General features: G+C 36.2%; 1 protein-coding gene across 27 annotated transcripts in view; it reads right to left on the bottom strand.

Annotated features, from left to right (window-relative positions):
* Positions 1-21,208, bottom strand: part of ZBTB20 (zinc finger and BTB domain containing 20) — an 832,086-nt gene that overhangs the window by 429,390 nt on the left and 381,488 nt on the right. For 3 of the 27 annotated variants that reach the window (XM_073231639.1, XM_073231635.1, XM_073231640.1), the window contains exon 1: positions 6,731-18,278. The exons of the other annotated variants lie outside the window; for them this stretch is intronic. The gene's annotated coding sequence lies outside the window, so the exon portion shown is untranslated. Of the gene's footprint in view, positions 1-6,730; positions 18,279-21,208 lie in introns of those variants that run through there. 27 annotated transcript variants of the gene reach the window in all.

Raw genomic sequence — 21,208 nt, 5'->3', positions numbered from 1 at the left:
GAACTGTTCATTTATGTTTTTAGAACTCATTTTAGTTTTATGAAGACAGCTGGACATATGCATAGAGTACAAAAAATAAAATTTGTAAAAGACTCCCGGTTCTGATTAGATCCTATACTGCCAATTAAGTAAAAAATCCAACCAAACATCTATCTGTATTTGTTCCTAAATGCTAAAACATGTAAATTTAGTAGGAACAAGCAGAGAAAATTTCAGAGATGTGGAATTTCCATTGAAACAAATGAAAAGTTCTGTTTGTAGGGCTTTACAAAGCATCAAGTACCCCCTTCAGTTCTGCCCATGACGAGAAACCACACACCCTGAAGCTGAGAGCAAAGAATGGCTACAACAGAAAAATCAGTGTGGTCTCAAGGCCATCAACAACCAAATCAACAGGGTTGCTGGTTAGAATGAAGAAACAGATCCACCTGAAAACTACCAGGGAATCAGAATCTGTAAGAATATGACTCTAGAATCTGCCCTTGAATCCATCTTGAGTTAATTAAGTTGAAGGGTCTTATGCCCAATCCCCAGCATCTCACCAGTTCCCTATTGTCAGTAAGTCCTTTCAGTTCATCCTTTGAGTTGAACACTAGAGAATTTACGAGCTGTATCACATTTGATCAAGTAAGATGCTTCCTCAAAGATACCAGTATCTCCCATTTTTTCTGTTAACTTAAAAACCATAGTCCCTGTCACTGCCCTACTGAAGCCAGCCCCTTCTTTCTGGTTCTACTTCATTGTCAACCTGTGCAAATCTTTAAGACTTTGACATCACTCAGTTAGTGTCCAACATTTGGAAAAGGGAACTTCCCCAATAATTTGATCCCAATTCCTTTTTAAAACTTGACCATTAATGGACTATATCTGTATATACTACTGAACACGTCAAAATAATTTCATGACCTTACTTTTTTGATCCTTATTAAAATGGAGGAGGTTATAGATTGGTGCTAAGCCAGATGTGGGAACTGATGCACAAGGAAGTTAAATCCTTTAACTAAGGTGAACTCATTAAGTGGCAAAGTCTGAACTAGAGCAGAGGCATTCTAGTACTATACCATCCTGCCTTTCAACCTGCTCCTTCAGCAAGTTAGGGGCTCTGTATCTCTGATATATTTCATTTATACTTATGTGTACATGGTGCTTATGTTTCTCACATGCACTATGGAAAATCTTAGTTTTACTGTTATTATAGATGGAGCAATCTGTGGTGGTCCAGTTTAAAATAGCAATAATAACAATGTTAATAAAAGTCTTGTGAAGTACTCTTTCTGACCTGGTAATAGCTAGATTTTTTAAAAGTTATAATTTCAAAATTACTTAAGTCATTTTAAGGTTTGGTGCGAGTATGGATATGAGAAAGAAAATATAACTGCTGCCATGTTGAATGTGTATCAAAAAATGACTAATAGCCATGACTACTACTTGGTTATCTATATTTCACTATTTGAATGTAACCATGGGAAATGGTATTCCAGAATCTCATTCATAATGGTGTCCATATAAAGAAAGGAAATAGAAACTATTTGTATAGGTATGATGTTTATGAACTGGTGAATTTTCAACAAAGCTCTATCGGACCAGGCTATTTGAAAAATGTTCCCTGTGGATAGGAAGAACACAGACATACGCCCCCATACAAGCACACATCAAAATGTTCATATTTAAGTTTTTAGGGAAGAATGCCTATAAATCTGTTGAGCACTTTGGCTTAAATGTCATTATACAATCTTTCAAAAGTGGGAGTTGTTTAGATTTCAGGATTCTTGATCCCCAGAGATGAGTGCACGTGTTGGGCAGGGGAAGAAGAGAGAAGATGCAAGATGTATATGGGGCGGGGGTGGGGTGGGCAGTGTACACTAGAACTTAAGCACACTGAATCTAATGAAGAATATGCCATTATTCTGTGTTTATGTATTTTTGTGTGAAGCAAGTGCTTTTCTCCCTCACTGGAGTTTACATAGGCTCTATCGTAACACCCTTTGAGAATCCCTTTAAACATCAAAATGAATTTTTCCAACTATAAAGTTCCATGATTCAGCTTTATTAACATCTGAATGAATGTTTCCATTGATTTTTCCAGAAAAGAAACTGTATGGTTTCAAGAGCAATCTTCTTCGTGGTGATCAGTTGCAATGTTTCCCTTCTTTAAGACAACAAGCTATAGAAATACAAAGCATTAGATATACACCTAGATAAAAATAATATTGTGGAATCCAACTGGTATCTGAGAGGTGAGGACAGGCTGAGATGGACTCCTTGGCTTCCTTCTGTCAAAAAATTTTCTGTTTCCTTATTTCCTATGGTTACCACCATGGAACATGTTAAAATCTCAGTAGGGACTCTGTTTCAACTTTTCCTTTCAAAACACAGTGAAAAAGCTTAATGGAAAAAAAATGTCCTTCCTATCTCCATGCCAGGCACAGTGTAAGATCCACAAACTTAAAAGCCAGGCAAATAGTCTTTTATGTGCCCCAAAGCTTGGCAAGTGACATAGCACTGCAAAAATTCCCAAACAGGCATGTGACCTGACTAATGTGTGCTTTGAGATGAGTCAAGGAAAATGGAACCATCTGCACTTTTATTGGACAGTCAAGTAGTTCCTCTCTGTCCATCCAAAAATATAACTTGTATAATTTAAGGGAGACATAAGGGGTGTTTTTCCAAAAGGATCTAATGTTTAAAGTTGGTGATATAAAATGATCTGAAAAGTATAATCTAGGAAACACAGGTAGAGAGAGACAAGCAAAGAGGCTTAGAAAACCAGATAGAGAACTTAGACAACCAAACTGGCTTAAAAAATTGTTACTTCTCATCTGTGTACTGAGGCTTCTTTAAGAAATCTGGGAAAATGAAGGGAATTACTAAATTGTGATAATCTTTACAAAGTGTGATATGGGCACCCTTCCTCCTCTGTGATGAAAGCTACCAATGATTGAACTTTCAGCGTGGGCAATGGCAGAAAATAGCAATCATCTGCAGGGCCATGTTAGTTTTTGTACATGCTTACAAAGCTTTGCCATTCATTTCTAAAATCTGTATGTCAACAATGTATCATACCTCAATTACACTATATGGAAATTTCAGAGGACTTGCCCTATTTTTCAGGTTTTCAATGTTGATATGAAGGAAAGAGGACACAGTAGTAATAGTTGGTCAAATATGGTAATAAAGATTGAGTTTGCTAAAGACTGTTCCTGACAAAATATGTATATTTAGAAAGGGAAAGGGTGAGGGTACTGTGCATAAGATGATGGAGTATCTATAAAGAATTCTAAGATACTTGTTCTCCATTTCATATCATAATTGTCCTCCATTTCTTCACATTACAGATAAGGGAACTGAAGTGCATTATAATAAAAGCAGCAGCTAACATGAAATACTTCTATACCACAAACCAGGAATTATGTCAAACATTTAAATGTATCATTTTATTTAATTCTTAACAAACATCCTCCCAGGCAAGTGTTATTTGTTTTTTATAGATGAAAAAACTAAAGCTGACAGAGATTAAATAACTGTTCAAGTTGTACAGTAACTAAGGGGAAGAGCCCAGATATGAGCTCAGATCTGTCTGATTTCAAAACCCACGTTCTTAACCACTGGGCCAGCAGTCAGTCTAGATCACACATTAGAATCACTTGGCAAGCTTAGAGAAACTGATGCTCAGACCCTGCCCCCAGAACAACACATCAGAATTTCTTGCGTATGGGGCCCAGACGCGTATGGGGCCCAGACATGGGTGTCTGTTTCAGAGCTCCCCTGGTGCCTGTAATGCACAGCCTGGATTACCAATCACTGCAGGACGCTGTCCTGTCTCCCATGAAGGTCAGCGGATGCATGCCAGGCTGAGGCAGCACTACAAACCAAGTGTTCCCAATCTCTTGCAGTGTTTTCCCCCGCCCCACCATGTGTTCCTTGCCATGCTTGCTCATCATGACTATCTGGAAAAGTAATACACATGTGGAAATTTTTACAAAGCATTGTCATGGCATAATATGGTAATCAGTCCACCAAAGAGAACCTGTTCCTATCTACCTATAGGCTATGGAGGATGAACACATAGAAGACTCAAGTCTATTATTCTCATTTCCAAAGAGGAAGTATAAGGCTGGCCTTAAAAGCCCTTCATGCCAATGCTAATCACTAAAATTTGGAATGACCTCCTCCTCTCTTTTCACAGATCTGTTAAGAGCAGCTCCTAGACCCGAGGGGAAAAGATTCAGTTATTGCCCCTTTATAAAGCTGTTCCACCCAGGATCTCAGCGCGGCCCACAGCCACCCAACACATAAAAGCAGAAGTAAACAGAAAACATGAGTAGTACAAGGACAATGAGATTTCAAGTCAGAAGCTTTTCTTCTGTACTCTGCCACTTCACTGCCCTGACTTGAGGCCACTCTCGGTCTCGATTTCCTTCTCTATATTTAAGCTACATCTCTCTTAGTGTGGTGATTTTACAAGTGTGGCCTCACCAGCATCACGTGGGAACTTGTCATAAATGTAAAATTATCAGTCCCGAAACTACACTCAGAATCATAAATTCTGGGGGTGAGGCCCAGCAATCTGTTTTATTTAGTAAGCCCTTCAAGTGGTTCTCATCACCTCCTGGTGATTCTAGGGCATCTACTTTCTTAGGGTTGTTGTCTAAGGGTAAAAGGAGATTGGGCACAATTGTTAGTTTTTATTACCATCTGCTTTACTTAGAAATCTCAAATTCTTTCACAGAAATAGAGAAATAATGTGATAGCCCACCTTAGTTGGATTAATAACCTCATTTCTGAATTTCACTTTGAATGTGTAGACGAGGCACAAGTCAACCAGAGGTCATGCAATTAGCTTGGAGTCAAAGAGAAAGCAAGGAGTAGAGCTGAGAAGGAAACCCCGGAGTGAACTTGATTTTAATTCAATCAAACTGTTAAGTTACCAACCACGCACTTTCATCTGTAATCACAATGAACCTTTTTATAAACAAGTCTTTATCTTCTTAGTCAAAAATTTTTAGCAGTAGTTTTTTGGATTTTAAAATGGATTGACTTCTATAATTCTGGGCTAAAGGTAGCTGAAAAAGTGATAAGAAATCACAAGCTTTCCCTAGGGACAGATGCAATTGCTCAGACCTCTCTGTAAGTGAAGTGCAGACAGTATTTCCCTTGCTTACCACACATTTCTGATTATTGCACTGATGGAAGCCATGAAAAATAAAGGTGCATAGTGAGTGGCTAACTTTTCACACTAATACATATACTTTTGTATTATTATTATCTGGATACTATAAAACATAAACTGGATTTTAGGAGATGCTTTGGGATTGTTTTCCTCCCATCCTCCTGTCAGCCACACTCTTTTTACTGTAATTTATCTGATAGAGCTACTAAGATGCTTGATATTTTTACATGCAAGGGTGCAGAAAAACAAAGAGTGAGGGAATGGGCTTTTAATGAAATTCTCTGATTGTAAAAAGCACTCTGGAATGATCAGGTGGTAAATAATAATAAGAGGAAATAATATAAAGTGCTGAGATGCTACAGCAATAGTCACTATATAAATGCAGAAGAGATCAGACATGAACAGAATTTGCATTTTATGCAGCTTCTGTGAGTGTATGTAGAATATACAGTTGCTAAGTTTTCAATAATACTGATAAAATATTGCTCAAAATCTATTCTTGCTGTCTTATCACTTTAAAAGGCATCTTATAGAAACACCCATCTGTCCTAGTGAAATGGTAAATGTTTGCAAAGAAACTAGAGAAAGAGCCTCTTCATACACATGAAGAAAAAGAACTCAAATGACAGGACAGAATGAAGAGATAATAGTAACACTATTAGAACAGCTATGGAGATATGCACAAAGGTGGTCTCTGAGAAACATCAGGGATGAGTAATTCTGTTAATGTGTGGCAGAGGAACTATAATGAAGATATATGGTCATACACCCAAAATAGAGACACACACTCCTTCTCTTTGCTGGGCTCTTTTTATAGTGGTAGTTGGTTTTAAATCGAATCAGGGAGAGGAGAGTGAGAAGTATAGCTTTTTATTTGTTGTTATTATTGTTGTTTAGTTTAGCTAGATCACTAATAGCAACACCATAAGATTATTCCAACAGTTCTATGAACTCAGTGCTTAACAGGAATTTGCCTTCAATTTTCTTAATGTTATTTTCCCTTAGTACTTGTTCAAAACCCAATGCCCATTCATTAGGCCCTACTGAATCCTATTCCATGGTTACTTTACTTTTGAAGAGATAAAGAAGATGATACTGATAAAAGTTGGGGGATTCTCTTACTTATAGGGAAGGAGTCTGATTAGGACTCTGAAAGAGGAGAGGTCGTAATAAAAAGACCACCAGCCAAACAGGATTGAGCACTGAAGATCAAATCAGCCAACATACATAATTCTCTCCCTTCCTTTGTTCCCTTGTCAGATAAAAAGTTGTTTCTAGGATTGTTTTTGTCGCCGATCATCTAAAAAGCAGGACTAGACTTGCACATCCAGCTGTATTTCAAAATACCTCAAATTTCCAACTTAGAAGAAGACACATAAAGTTTCTCAGAGAAAGTCAGAAAGCAACTCTGCATATTCACAAAACATTCCCTTATTTCTATAATAGGAAAATGGAAAGATAATTATAAACATGAAAAAGGAGTAATAATAATATTATTGTAATAATTATATTAATACCAATACTTTGGATTCTAGAGTATGTTTTATCCCAAAGATTCACCTGTAATAAGGGAGATGCCAGGACAAGGAGGTTGTAAGGCTATATTTCTATCTTCACAAATCAGCCAGACTCTCCGGAAAGCGGTAAATGTTCTCAGAACAGACTTCAGTAATGAGATTGGAACGAGTGCCGGGACTGTGGCATAAAAGCATCTCCTGTCCCTTGTTCTAAAAGTTAACTATTAAACCATATGTTGTTCATCCTGATTTGTTTTACTCAATTCTAGAAACAAGGACGGCAGATGATCAGATTGCCCTGGGCAACTAAACACCTAGTAAAGCCTTTGTGAAGACAGTGTTTTGCCCACCAACCCTTCCCAAAGGGCTTCTGTTATCAGACTATCAATTCTGTGTTACTGGTGAAGGAGGGAGAATATCTTCTTTTGAACAGCAAGTTTTTTCTCTCCCCAAGTTTTCTGATTTTGGTACACTCAACATTTTAAGTGCTTAATCTCCCTCCCGTTCCCCTCCTCCAGTTCCCTTTTTTCTACTCCAGTTTATTCTTTTAATTATTTACAGACTTGCTTGTCTGGACACTTCGTTCTAGTAGCTGATGGCTGATTTTCTCAACACTTTTTAGTGAAATGAAGTAATAGATGCATAGAGAGGGAATTGGTCTTACTGGTATTTTTAGGTTTCGTCTGTGACAGAGATCTTTTTCCCTTTACTGATTTTTCCTGTGTACTGTCCGCTCTACAGCTTGAAGTGGCTACAATAGTGTTTGAAAAATTAGTTGTTAGTCACTGTTCAAACCAATTTTCAGATCAGCTCTTGCAAGCCCCATTTTACTCTCTGTTTCATTTCTTTGTGGAGTCATACTGGCAGGGAAACACAGTCTAGAACATTGCTTTTAACTGTGGTATCATTGGAATTATAACCATATTGAATCTATATACAAAATTTATTAGATTGAGCCATGTGAGCTGAAGAAAAAAGAGATCATAAGCCTACGGTATTTTTCACAAACATGAACACCAAAGGATGCAAATTGTTAATGCTCACCAAGCATGACATGGTATTTCACTGCTGGAAAATATTTTCTCATGTCCAAAATCCATTTGGTGTGGGGTGGGGAAGAGATGAGATATTTACATGTGGGATTTTCCTCCACATTTTCGATAATGAGTATCTGTGAATATGCCTTAATATCTATATAATATTAAATTTGTGAAGATAATACACTGTTGGTTAGAAACAGCATGACAGAGGGTCCATTCTGAATGCAACTGAGAATAGCAAACTTTCTTATGTTAATCTCCTAGAACTGTTAATGTTCACTTATATTTCAAGAAATTCATGTTTTACAGAGAAGAATAAAAGTTGTACAACTTCGAGATTCAGAGAAAGGATGAAAATAGCTAATGGTATTCAGATTTGTAGAAAATAGCAATATATATTTGTTTAAAATTTGGGACCACTTTTACAGTGTTTTTTTTCATAAATACACAATAAAATTTTCTGAATCTTCAAAAAAAATGAAAGAGTGAAACATCTATCCCAGTTTACATTTAGAGTAACAATTAAAAAATGAAGACACATAGCAGAAAGGGCAATGGCCAGAATTTGAGAGAAGGAAGCTGAACACGCATCATGAGTAGAGGAAGGGTGAGCATGAGAGGTAAAGACCAGGAAAAGCACTCAGGACACGTAACCCAAAACCCAGCAGCATGCAATAAGGTTTTCATATTTTTCTTTGCAGGGGAATATTTGAAGAAAGGTGATTCCAGGGATTTTGCTGTAGTTTCTTTTAGCTAAAATTTAACTCTAAGTTCTAGGGAAATTTCAGGAACTCCTTTTAGAGGTTCTGACTCAAATGAAGTAAGCAGTTGTGCCAAAGTGATAAGTTAAGCCAATCTATGCTAACCCCCAAGTGCTTGCTCAAAGCAAGGTCTTGGGGCTTGGAGCACAAACTGGCAGACTCAATAGTCCAACTGCACAAGGGCAAATTGGAAAAGCAGAGCTGAGCACTACCCAGGAAAATGAGGGCTCTTCATCTAAAGGTTAGCCCTGCCCCTGCTTTACTGTATGCAGCTCAATTATAGCTAAACTATACAGCTCAATTTTTTGTGACCTTGAGAAAAAGAAATGTGCTACTTTTCTGGTATATATTTTCTAAATCGTAAATCATAAAGTGCTATATGAAAGTAAAGGATATTAGTGCCTCATTAGAGAAAATAAAGAGAAACAGAGAAACTGATGATGAATGGATTAAACATGTATTAAGTGTCTGCATTATAAAAGTACAAAATACTACTACTACTAGTAAGTCTTTGGAAGTCAGTGGGAAAAGGTCTATAGAATACACTTGCTGAGAATAATCAGCAGATTTTAATTTTGGAGAAAAGAGTAGGACAAGTCACATGAGGCTTCAGATGGTCAGAAAACTCTGCTGTGAACTGCCCATTTTAGAACTTATAATCCCCTGTCTCCTGAAACCAAAGGGCACAATAAAGAAAGCTGTCTATATGTATGCACTTCAGCTTGCTGGGGGTCTAGTGAATCCATAGTCTTGGGTTCATATTTCTGTAAAAATGGTAACACAGTAAAATCCCACCATCACTTTGTTTGCTCTGATGACACTGGCTATGCCCCCAGTTAAATTAGATGACAAACTTCTTTTCCATGCCAATAATGTAAATATATAACCAGGCACAAGCATGTGGTAATGGAGAAAGGATGGGTTTGTGTCCTATTTCCACCCCTTAACAAGTCATTTAACCTCTCTAGGTCAAAGTTTCCTCATCTATTAAGTGAAGATAATGGTACCTATCTCACATTGTTTCAAGAATTAAATGTAAAATGCTTGGTGCAGAGAGGTCACTCAGTAAATGGCAGCCAAGTCACTGCCTGCAGTCAAATTCAGATAAACAAAGGACTGTTGCTCTGGGAGGTAGGTCTGGTATCTATGTTACAAAATCCATTAAGCTGAAATAATTTGGTTATTTTAAGCAATACTTTTTAGAGATATTTTTATGACATTTCCTAAAAGTCAAACTAGCTTGTGGTTATATGGAATTGCTGTATTTAAAAAGGAGCTTTATTCAGTTCAAAGAATAGTATATTTAGTTCTGTTCCCCAAAATCAGGTTCATTAAGACCTTCCACCATAAAGGATAAGTGTGAGATTTAGAAAATCAGGATTTTTAATAGCTATACTAGGAAATAAATGTAGATTGTCAGCATGACAGGAAGTGTCCCAAGTCAAAGCAACATGGAGAACTAAGCCCAGTATAAATAGCTTGCAGATGAAGCATGGAATGAATGACACTTTAAACACTTGAGAGAAACGGAGGAGTAAAGAGCAGCATCAAGGCCTGTAAGACTGTGGGTTAACAAAGTTCGAAACTCTGAGTCTTGGGTGAGAGGCAAAGAAAGATTTAAGAGTACACATCTGTGAAAGAAGAGCAATGAGAGCCAAATTCCCAGGAACTGAGAAGCATTTAGGAATAGAATCCTTAAGGGGTATGCTCCAAGGTGGTGCTAGCTTCAGAAAATACAAATATTGATGGGTTAAATCAGGACTGAGGAAAATATAAAGCCAAATATGGACAGCTCTGAGGGAAAAAAAATAGGCAGCTTGGGACTCAACTGTCATCACAATTCATTTGTGTTTCACATCCCACTGTTTGTGACATTAACAGAATTTTGAATTTAGCAATGAACTATTTTTGTATTGTGAATCTCTGCAGCCATTTTCCATATGTAACTATCACTGCAACTAGCAATAATAGCCTTTTGATCTTTAAAATTCTTCCTGTTAATACTATTCAAATTTAGGGTCATCTAAGAGTTTCTCAAGTTAGCTCACTTTTTCTATCATCGAAGTACAGTGTTATCCTTGCTGTTTATTTGCATTATGTTCAAATGATTTGACTATTTTAGTGACAAATCCTTTGGTGGCTTTGCTTTTATTGTCACTTTTCAAAAGATAAAGTTAATTTTAGATTTTTGAATTCTATTTTCATTTCATTATGACAACTAAAGCAAATCTTTTATGAAGGCATTTAAATAGATAAAACTTACAAGTAGAGTTTCTACTGTGCTTCAATCGTTAAGCCAGCCAATTTCAAATATTACTATTTATATCTTAATATCTGTGGATCATATATATTATAGGTAGTTTACATATACCATATATAATCAGCTTATGTTCATTGTACACAGGGCTTTTAGTCTTACTGTTGCTATTGCTGTGGTTAATGGACATCAGTTATTGAGTATCTATTATGTTCCAATATTCTTCTAGGCACTGTGCATACATCATGCAACAAAGCCATTATTGCTCTATATTCCATTTGAGGACTTAGACATAAGAGAAAGTATGACTGTGATCAAATAAATTTTAAGTGATAGAGATGATAATGAAACACCTGGCTGTACAACTAGAGAATCTACATTCTTTTCACTACATAGTTCTGCTTTTCCTACTGAGGCAAGCCTACAGTTTGAAAAAGTTAACGTAATGTGTGTCAAAATTCCACACAGCTGCCTTTTTCTAATGTGTAGCTATTCCACTGTGTCATAATTCTCTTAAAATCATTTACACTTCTGCAGAACATCTACATTGATGTTCACATGCCATTTCTTATAAAATGTGATTCAATTTAAAAAATTCTCTAAGCACCTACTAGGTGCCACCCACTAAGCTAGCTGTCTTTGTTTACTGTCATGTTAAAACACAGATCTTGACAGTGGAGAATCCTCTCCTTCCTGATGATGTTTTTTTAGGTAAAATTTTATCTCTAATCCTTTTCAGGCACTGATGGGATAAAGAAATGCAGCACTATGTAAAAAATATTAGGGCTTTGATTTAAAAGTTCCTTTTAATAAAATAAAGTTAGTTACAAATTGTTGAAACAAAATCTGCAATATGAAGGGCATTTAAGGCAGATTTAAACATCATTTATACCTAGAAACAGAAATTAGCCTGCATAATGCCATTGCTCTACTGAGCTAAATTATATTATAATATTCAACTATAAATCCAGATTCTTAATGTGCATCGCTAAGATAATATCTCTGACCCAACCCCTAGTAGGAAATGTACTTTGAGTTGTTTTTTCAATAGTAATAGTGTAGTTACACTGGACAAAATGTATTTTTGGCAGGTTTCCTTGGTAATGAAAATAACTATAATAGTAATCAATATCATAATCATGATAGCATTTATCGAATACTTTACTATGTGCCAAGTACTGCGGTTAGCACACTGCATGGATTCGCTATGGATTTCTAAAAATATCTCATGAGGTACGTACTGATAATAATCCAAAGTAATAGACAAGGACACAGAGAGGTCAAATAACTTGCCCAAGAACACACAGACAGGGAAGAAGCAGAGCCAAAATGTGAACCCAATGAGTCTGAATCTCATACCTACACGAGGTAGGGGTTACAGCAGGTGGTATATGTCTGTTCAAGAGAATACTGCATTTGTGCTGCTCTGTCTACATCAAATGGGGTTGAGACCCAGCTGGTTTGTAAGGCCATATCTGGAGACAGCTAACAGGAGTTAACGTTTGAGTTGCTGCTATTCATACTGCATGCTAATTAAAATGCTTCCTTCTGAGAAGACAGTGGTTGGCTGGCAAAACCCTAGAACTTAATACATGTTCAAAAAATTATCTGATGAATGTTAACAATGGTTTCTCTAAGTGCTAAGTTAACAGATGATTTCCCTTCCCCAACTCTTTTTGAAAAAATATATTCTCCAATTGTCAATAATATTTTTACCAAGGGTACATATTACTTGGGTGATCAGGTGAAAAATTAGAATTTAAGAAAAATTTCTTTAATTTCTTTTTGTTTTGTTTTGCTTTGAGGTTGTTAGTCTCAGTTAAGACATGGCTCCTTCTGGGAAACCTTTCCTGTCTCTATACTTTCAATCTAGGCTAGGACAGTACTCCTTACTGTGTCCTCCGCAGACTGTATCAAAGCCACCTACTCATGATAATTGTTTGTGTTCTTTACTTTCTCTTCTGTCCCTTGAAAACTGACCCCATAACTTATCTACCTCTTGGACTCCTGGGCATCCCGAGTGTCTAGCATCCTGCATTAAAAAGCAAACAAACAAAAGCCCCCAAAACACATGCATATACACACACACTAGAACAAGCAAAGAGATGAAAAAGAATGATCTTGCAGCTGACTGTACACACTTCTTGGTCCTTGCAGATCACTGGTTTCTCCACTTACATTATGTTCTGGTCTCCAGAAAATAGAGCTTCCCACAACAAGGAGTGTTTTGGACAGACTGGTCTGTTTCCCAAGGAAGTTTCTTAGTGTATCAAATACACTACTTAGAGTTGTGTATTTATACACACACACAACTCACATACACATATTACAAAATAACATGAATATAATTGGATGTCATAGAGAATGCAGTAGGCAATGCTTTAAAAATGAATCACATTATTTTTTATATTTATATTCCTTTGCATTTTACATTTAGTAATTTTATTTCCTTTCTACCCTGATTGCATACCCTAATATAAACTTTATGGAAAGTATAAACTTAATTTTATTCACCACTGTATCCCTCGCTCCTAGAAGAGAAGTTGGCATTAAAAACTGAGTAAGTATATGTTGAAAAGAAGGGAAGGAAAGGAAAGAAGGTTATAGAAGTTCCCACAATATTTCTCATATTGTTCTGGAAATAATAAAGGGGGTGGACATCTCCAGTACTTCTCTAGAAAAACACGAATCACCAATCAACTGCAAACTCTTATCCTGTTCTTCAGACCAGCTACCAAATTCCTTCATGCACAACATGTCTCTTCTAGCCTGTCAGCACCCAATTTCTGGCACTGCTGAGACTTGGGAACAGAGTATTAGGCAGGGGAAGCTTGAGCCCCTCCATATTTTGCCCCACCTGTCAACCTGAAGCTGCTGCTATATAGGCTCCAGCCTTTCCTACAGGTCAGCTGAGGCCCCAGAGAGTCAGTGGAAAGAGACATGCAAGTGTTCATGATGTCAGGTTTATTCATTCACACATTTCTCCCCTCCTCTCAAAAAGGATCCTGGTAACAAATTGATGATGGAAGAAATGGAATTAGAAGGACTCCATGATACATCCCATCCCAGTCTTGGGGAATATAGCCTCCTGCTGAGTGGGCAGAAGGAGGAGCCTACAAGTGTTTCTTGGGTTTTGCAGTTTCCAAATTGCAGCAGAGTCTTACTATAGGAAATTGCTGTTAACAAATGTATTCTTATACTGATATAACATAATGGAAATCTTGGAGTTTACTCAAGAGGAGATTATGTGGCAATTCATACACATCCTAGCATGGAGAAGATAATATCCTAGTAAAAATAAATTATCCTAGATTATGACTTTTTTCAGACAATGGACTACTTGTTCTTTTTCATCTTTGTATCTCTAGTATCCAGACCCAACATATGTTTCACATATGGTAGTTATCAATAAATGATAGCTAAAAAAATTAAAGAATGTTCTATACAATGGTAAGAAATAGCTTAAAAGTTTCAAACAAATGTAGTGTTTTTCTAAGCTTGATCTTTCCAGTTTTATCAGTAGGATATCAGTGCTTACTATTGAACATGCATTTGTGTTTTGATTAGTGTTAATATAATGAAACTTCACCTACTGTGGTATGGAAATCCTATCACTTTATGTCCATATACTAGAAATTTTAAAGTCACCATTTTGAAGCAGTAGTTTTAAAACTTTAGTGTGCATAACTAACCTGGGTAGCTTCCTAAGGTGCAAATCCCCAGGCACTGTCCTCAGAGCTTCTAATTCAGAAATTCTGGAATAGGATCCAGGAATTTTCATTTTGACAAACACCACAGGCAATTCTGATACACATGGTCCTTGAACTACTTCCTATGGATTGGGCTTCAAAAGTAATGTGAAAAGAAATCTTTACACTTCACCTTTTCAATATGGAGAAAAGAGTAGCCCACTCAATGTGACTTAACCATCAAAATTATCTGTGAAAAGACCAGGCAGGCAGTTTGTTAAGACTTCTGAAAATGAAGCAAGGGCCAGAAACATTGCATTTCAAGCCAGAAAGTGTTCTTTTTAAAACTTCACAAAGACTGACAGTGTGCTCAAAGGAAAAATGGGAGAAGGATGGCAGCAGAAAGCAATGTTTCATGAACAATTTAGGGAAGCAGTGTTGTTTCTAGAGGTTTATTTGATAAATTGTGTTTTAGTGGCTATTATAAAAGTGGCTGCCTTCTAAATCTTTGATTTCCTTTTAGAAATATATATGTGAAATAATTTTTAAAAATTCCCTCCTCAACTCTATTTTCCAAAGATCTTGGTCTTGTCAACATCACTTCACTAATCATAGTTTTTTTTTTTTGCCCAGAAATTCATCCCCTGGGACTGAAGGATTACTCTAGTCTACTTACTCTTGCACACATATCCCAGGGCAAGTATCATTTCTGCTTCTGCCCTAACCTTTAGGTCTCTGCAGCCTATAATTATTTTCAGTGGGAGTTGTCTTAGTTGTCTCAGCACTGAGTTCTCTAACAAACTCAGATTCTGTCAATTTTCAAGAGCTTTAATCATGAATGACGGAAATCATTTTTTATCCTTATGAATGTTGTAGATTGCATAGCTTGTCATGTTTTTCTCCTTGTGTTGATGCAAGGAGATTTAAAGGCAAATGTATAGCACTTCACTGAATGTAGTTTGTGCACTGACTTCATTCCTGACTCCACTTTTTTATTCTTGCCTTGTTTATTGTTTTCTCTTTCTTATTTACTTCTAATTCATGTGTTTCACTGTATCATTTGTTCTTTTTCTTGGTCAGCCATTTTAATTCCCTTATTGGAATAAGGTGGCAGAAATTAATGAAGAAAACAAAATAAAGTATGTGTGTGTGTATGTATGTGGTATATATATATATAAAACTCATCCAGAGTGTAAAATAAAAACTAGAAATAATGGAAATATTTTGTAGTCTTTGGGCTACCAGATTCACTTGATTATTTGCAGGACTGCAATTTAGGGAGGCATAATTAAAATACCACTATGAGAAGATCCATAAGGTACTGAACATAGGTGTTTTCAGCACCAGGTCATTAATTCTGACATCTTTCATTTCTGAAAGCCAGATATAGCTATATAAAATGTGTGTGCTCAGTCTTCAGATTGATTGTACAAAAAAAAGTCCTAGGTTTAATCAGCCTAACAAAGTAAACTATTCTGAAAACATTTTTTGTTTTAAAAAGTTATATATGTATACATGTCATAATACACATGCATATATATTATTTACTTATATATTTTTACATATATATGTGTGTGGTTTACTCTGAATCTTTAAACCAAACACTTAAATCCTTTGCCTCCATTATTAATTTTTTGTAATTAAATAATTTTCATTAGGCAACAAAGAGTGCTAGGTCATCTCAACACTGAAAGCTTATATTGAGGCTGTGTTTAGTTTATTTTCTGTATTTCATCTGAAAAATGATCCAGCTAGTCTCAGACTGGTTCTAGTAAAACTCAGGCAAGTTAGAAAAACTCTGATTGAGCACTAGACCTCTTAACAATGGTACTCATCTTGACTTGTCCCTTATATGACCACTCTGGGCTAAAATATTTTTATGTTTGGACCCTAAATATGATTTTTGTTCTTGCATTAATTTCTGGCTCTCATATCCTTCCAGATACCAAAGGAATATAGTACCATCCTGGAATAGTGTAAAGTTGTATTCATTTTTTTGTTATCTTTCTCCCCCCTGCATGGGCAACCAATAGCTGATTCATACTTCCCTTACATCACAGCTGGATTACAGAAGTGCTCTTTAGTCTGACCTCCGTATGTCTCTTGCAACTCATTTGTAGATAGTCCAGAAGCTAGCAGCTGGACTTCATTTTTGTTCTAGCAGTCACCATTTTATAATGTTTCTTCAATTCACTGCAAGTTTCACTATTGACAAGTTAATCCAAAATTTGCAAAGGCATTTAAATCAGAGAGAAAATATTACCATTAATTTGCCATAGGTTCATGTCACTCAACTACACTTTGCCATTCATTCCCCATACATCAAAAGGGTGTAGTGACACGATTCTCCCACAGAAGACTAATGAAATACTTAGCAAAAGCAAGTGGTTACAAAACACTTTTTAAAATTAACGTGCTCTTTTTTTTTTAAATCTTGCATACAACTCTGGTTCAGTTTTTGAGTCTTTCCAAGTCCTCATAATTCAGTGGTTTTCATAATAAAGCTGGCAGATGGTTTAGTCTCTGAACATATGCTTTAAATGCCCCCTTTGCTATTTCAAAATAATAGACCAAATTGTGTCCTCAAATAGTCACAAGAAACTTTAAGGAGGCTGCCTCTTGAAACCTGAGGACAGGATGTTATCCCGTGGGAAATAAACCTTAAACAATATATTTGCTAAACTCTCTTATGAGCTCTATTCTACATATTAAGACAAACTATATATTTTAATAAAATAGGATAGGAAAAAATCCTAACCAGCACATGGTTCAAGGAATAGATTAGAAGGTAAAATATATTTTATATATTTATATTTAAAAATTCTGATTCTCTAAAACTTTATGAGAGTTGTCTGATTTAATTTCGGGTGATTGCCAGATTTTCCATTTTTATTATTATTCCTATTATTATTACTATCATGTAGATGTTTTATTGCTAAAGCATGTTGCAATTATTAATTAGTTAATTTAGCTAAAATTGTGTTTATGCCTTTGTTTTAAATCCATGTTATTCATAGTTATTATAAACCTAAAATGCTATTTCTCCAATTATTCTCATTTCAAAAAGTTTGTTTCAATGAAAGCACATTTTCCAGGTTTTCAGAGAATACAAAATTAATCCTCAGTGGGTATGTATGTTTTGATAATACTGTTCACATAATCTAGCTGTATGTAGGACAGCATTCCTATTTCTTAACAACCACATTTTGTACATAGAATAAGCCTGTATTCTCACTTATATTTCTATGTATTTAAATTGGGTTTTGAAAAAGCCTCTGCACCAGTTTCACTTATCTTACAATGTCTACAACACTCAGTAGTCTGATCAACATTTCAGATAAAAAGACTACACAGTTGGTAAGAAGAACACTGGTAGAAGCCCAAAGTTTAAGTAACTATCCCAGAAACAGCAATGTCCCTATAGAAATTCTGAACAAGGACTAGGTTGGTGCAAACAGAATTCACTTTGAAAAATAAATGCAATAGTTGTACCTAAATGTGTTTGAGACACTGTTAAGACTGTTCACAATTAACAATGCTGAGAAATGCCTACAGAGCCTTAAATCAAGAGATAATTTTACACACATATCCAAATATATCTGAGCAAACTTTCTAACGATTATTGGGCAAAACATGAACATACTCTTCTGCTGGTAAAGACATAAAGTAACTGAGTGAAGCCTCCCTGCTTATGGCACAAACTTTCACAATCAGTGCAGCTCTGAAACTAAATTCTCAGTCAACTTCGAAATATGCAGAGTAGTATTCCAATAAACAATAAATTGATTTTTTAAAAAACCCACCGAATTACGGACTTCACCCATCTCTCCCTTTCTTCCCCTTGTTCTTTCACTTTACATGCACACACAGCCACACTTACCTGCACAAGTCTGAAACATCAGTCTATGTATTTTTTTAAAAATGTACTCTGTACCGATGCATTTTTCTGTGTTTCTTTCTAACCCTCGGGAATGTTAAGAATTTAGGAAGAGAGCCACTGCTTAAGAGAGCAATTATTTGCCAGTAAATACTCAATTTGCTTGTCCTGTGATTTTTCTTCTAACTTGCATATTCAATAATCCGTCCCTAGCTGCGTCATCAGCACATAAAGTCTTTCTCCAAAGGAGAACACTTCGCAAATCAACCCTCAGCCATGCCAGGGCACAGCTCGTCAGGGTGATTTGTTGGCTTTAATTAATAATTCCTCACGCTGGCCATTTTAACAAATAATGCAGTGAGACCGGGACGCTAGATGGCTATGATTCAGGCCGATAAAACACAGTGGGAGGGGCTGGGGAGGGGGCGATTCAGAGACCGTTTATAAACACCTCTAATCATACCCGTTCAGTTTACAATAGAGAGGACATCTCAGCTGAATTACCACGTTCTGTCCACCGATTTGTATTCAGATGGGAGCCATATGTTCCTCCACTTTATCTTCTAAGGCTTCCTCAGTGCCAACACAGTCATCGGGCAGACAACATTTACAAAAGAGGTCTCTAGCCTCCAGATTGCAAAAGTTTACTGCAGGGAGAAGTTGAGAAATCAGACCTACACTTCACCTCTCAGTGAGTCTGTGCAGCAGTCTAAAACAGTGAGGCTAAGTATTAGGAGTGTCAGTTTTACTCTCATCCTGCTGATACCAGGCATATTTCATGTAGTCTTTTTAAAAAAATATCTCATACCTCATCCTCGAAACAGTTAACAATGATGGCTGACTTGTTCATGCATTCCACAAACATTTATTGAATCCCAACTATATGCCAAGAGCTGTATAAATGCTGATAATTTTTTTGGAAAGTACAACTTCTCCAGTTAACTGACACAATTTATGAATCTTTTTTTAAACATACAGATAATATGCTTGAGCAAAGCTACCAAACAGGTAGTGTGCGAATAAAAATAAAGACTCATAACACTCTTGGTGCTTTGACCAAATAATTAGTACTTGACAGCACATGTGAATCCATGTGCAAAAGTGATGCTCAGAGTAAAAACAAAGACTACAGACAGGTAAAAAAAATGTATTTTTTCAAAGATTAGAAAATTTCCCTCAAAGTGACTAGGGCACTCAGAAGCATACCAATCTGTTCATAAGCAATGTTGAAAGGTTTGCAAGCACTTGAGGAGCATGCAAAGACATAGAAAATTTTATTCATGTCCCTGATTGTGTGTGTATATGTGTATGTGTGGGGGTGTTACTGCAAACTCACTAGCTTATTGGATATATATTTATTAAGCACTTTTTCTACCTAGGAAATGAATAATACTGGATACCCAGAGATAAATAAGGCATAGACCTTGTCTTCAAGAAGCACACAATTTAGTCCCTGGACTCTAAAAGAGAAAATACACTTCTAAACAGAAAACTATACTACAGAATAGTAAAAAGCAATGGCACAATATGCATGAAAGTATGAAGGAGTGACACATGGACTGCTTCTAAAGGTAGAGTAGGAATACCAGTGGTAGGAAAAACATTCTAGGGAGAGGCAAGCCTTTGAACCATCCCAAAACTCTTGGTAGAATTAGATTACCAGCTAGAAACTATGGTATAGAAAGCATGATAATTTCAGATCCACAAGGGTAAGCATTTCCCTTGAAGGAATTTAAAAATTTAAGGATTTAAAAATAAATTCCTGAATATATTCGTAAATGACAGATCCTATAAAGGCTTGACATCCAAAATATATAAAGAGCTCACGTACCTCAACAAACAAAAAGCAAATAATCCAATTAAAAAATGGGCAGAGGAGCTGAGCAGACAGTTCTCCAAAGAAGAAATTCAGATGGCCAACAGACACATGAAAAGATGCTCCACATTGCTAGTCATCAGACAATTGCAAATTAAAACCACAATGACATATCACCTCACGCCAGTAAGGATGGCCACTATCCAAAAGACAAACATCAACAAATGTTGGCTAGGTTGTGGAGAAAGGGGAACCCTCCTTCACTGCTGATGGGAATGTAAATTAGTTCAACCATTGTGGAAAGCAGTATGGAGGTTCCTCAAAAAGCTCAAAATAGAAATACCCTAGGAATTTACCCTAAGAATACAGCAGTCCAGTTTGAAAAAGACAGATGCACCCCTATGTTAATCGCAGCACTATTTACAATAGCCAAGAAATGGAAGCAACCTAAGTGTCCATCAGTAGATGAATGGATAAAGAAGATGTGATACATATACACAATGAAATATTATTCAGCCATAAGAAGAAAACAAATCCTACCATTTGCAACAACATGGATGGAACTAGAGGGTATTATGATCAGTGAAATAAGCCAAGTAGAGAAAGGCAAGTACCAAATGATTTCACTCATATGTGGAGTATAAGAACAAAGAAAAACTGAAGGAACAAAACAGCAGCAGAAACATACACACACAAAAAATAATAAATTTCTTAAGGAAAAAAGGTTCCCTAAAACTATAATATCTCGACATCATTAGAAAACCATGCAACATCTCCAGGATTGGTACAAATAGAGATAATATATGTCTTTCTTACTTGCAGTGTGTTTCAGTTGTCTTAGGCAAATAGGAAGCATTTGTGACACTTGCTGCCTTTCTGTTAATTTTCTTTTCCCCAGCCCGTTTATCTTTATATTATATACATACTTGTACAGCTTCCGTTTTCATTGTACCATAAGATAAATCATATCTATGTGACAATTAAGGGAAGGAAAAGATCTATATCCATTTAGTGCTCACACATATAACTGTAGCCAGAGAGTACACACTGTATAGTAGTAAGGGTGAAAATGTTAAGGAAA

Source organism: Manis javanica, chromosome 3 (genome assembly GCF_040802235.1).
Source record: "Manis javanica isolate MJ-LG chromosome 3, MJ_LKY, whole genome shotgun sequence".
NCBI lineage: Eukaryota > Metazoa > Chordata > Mammalia > Pholidota > Manidae > Manis > Manis javanica.
This window is presented reverse-complemented; position numbering and strand designations above follow the sequence as displayed.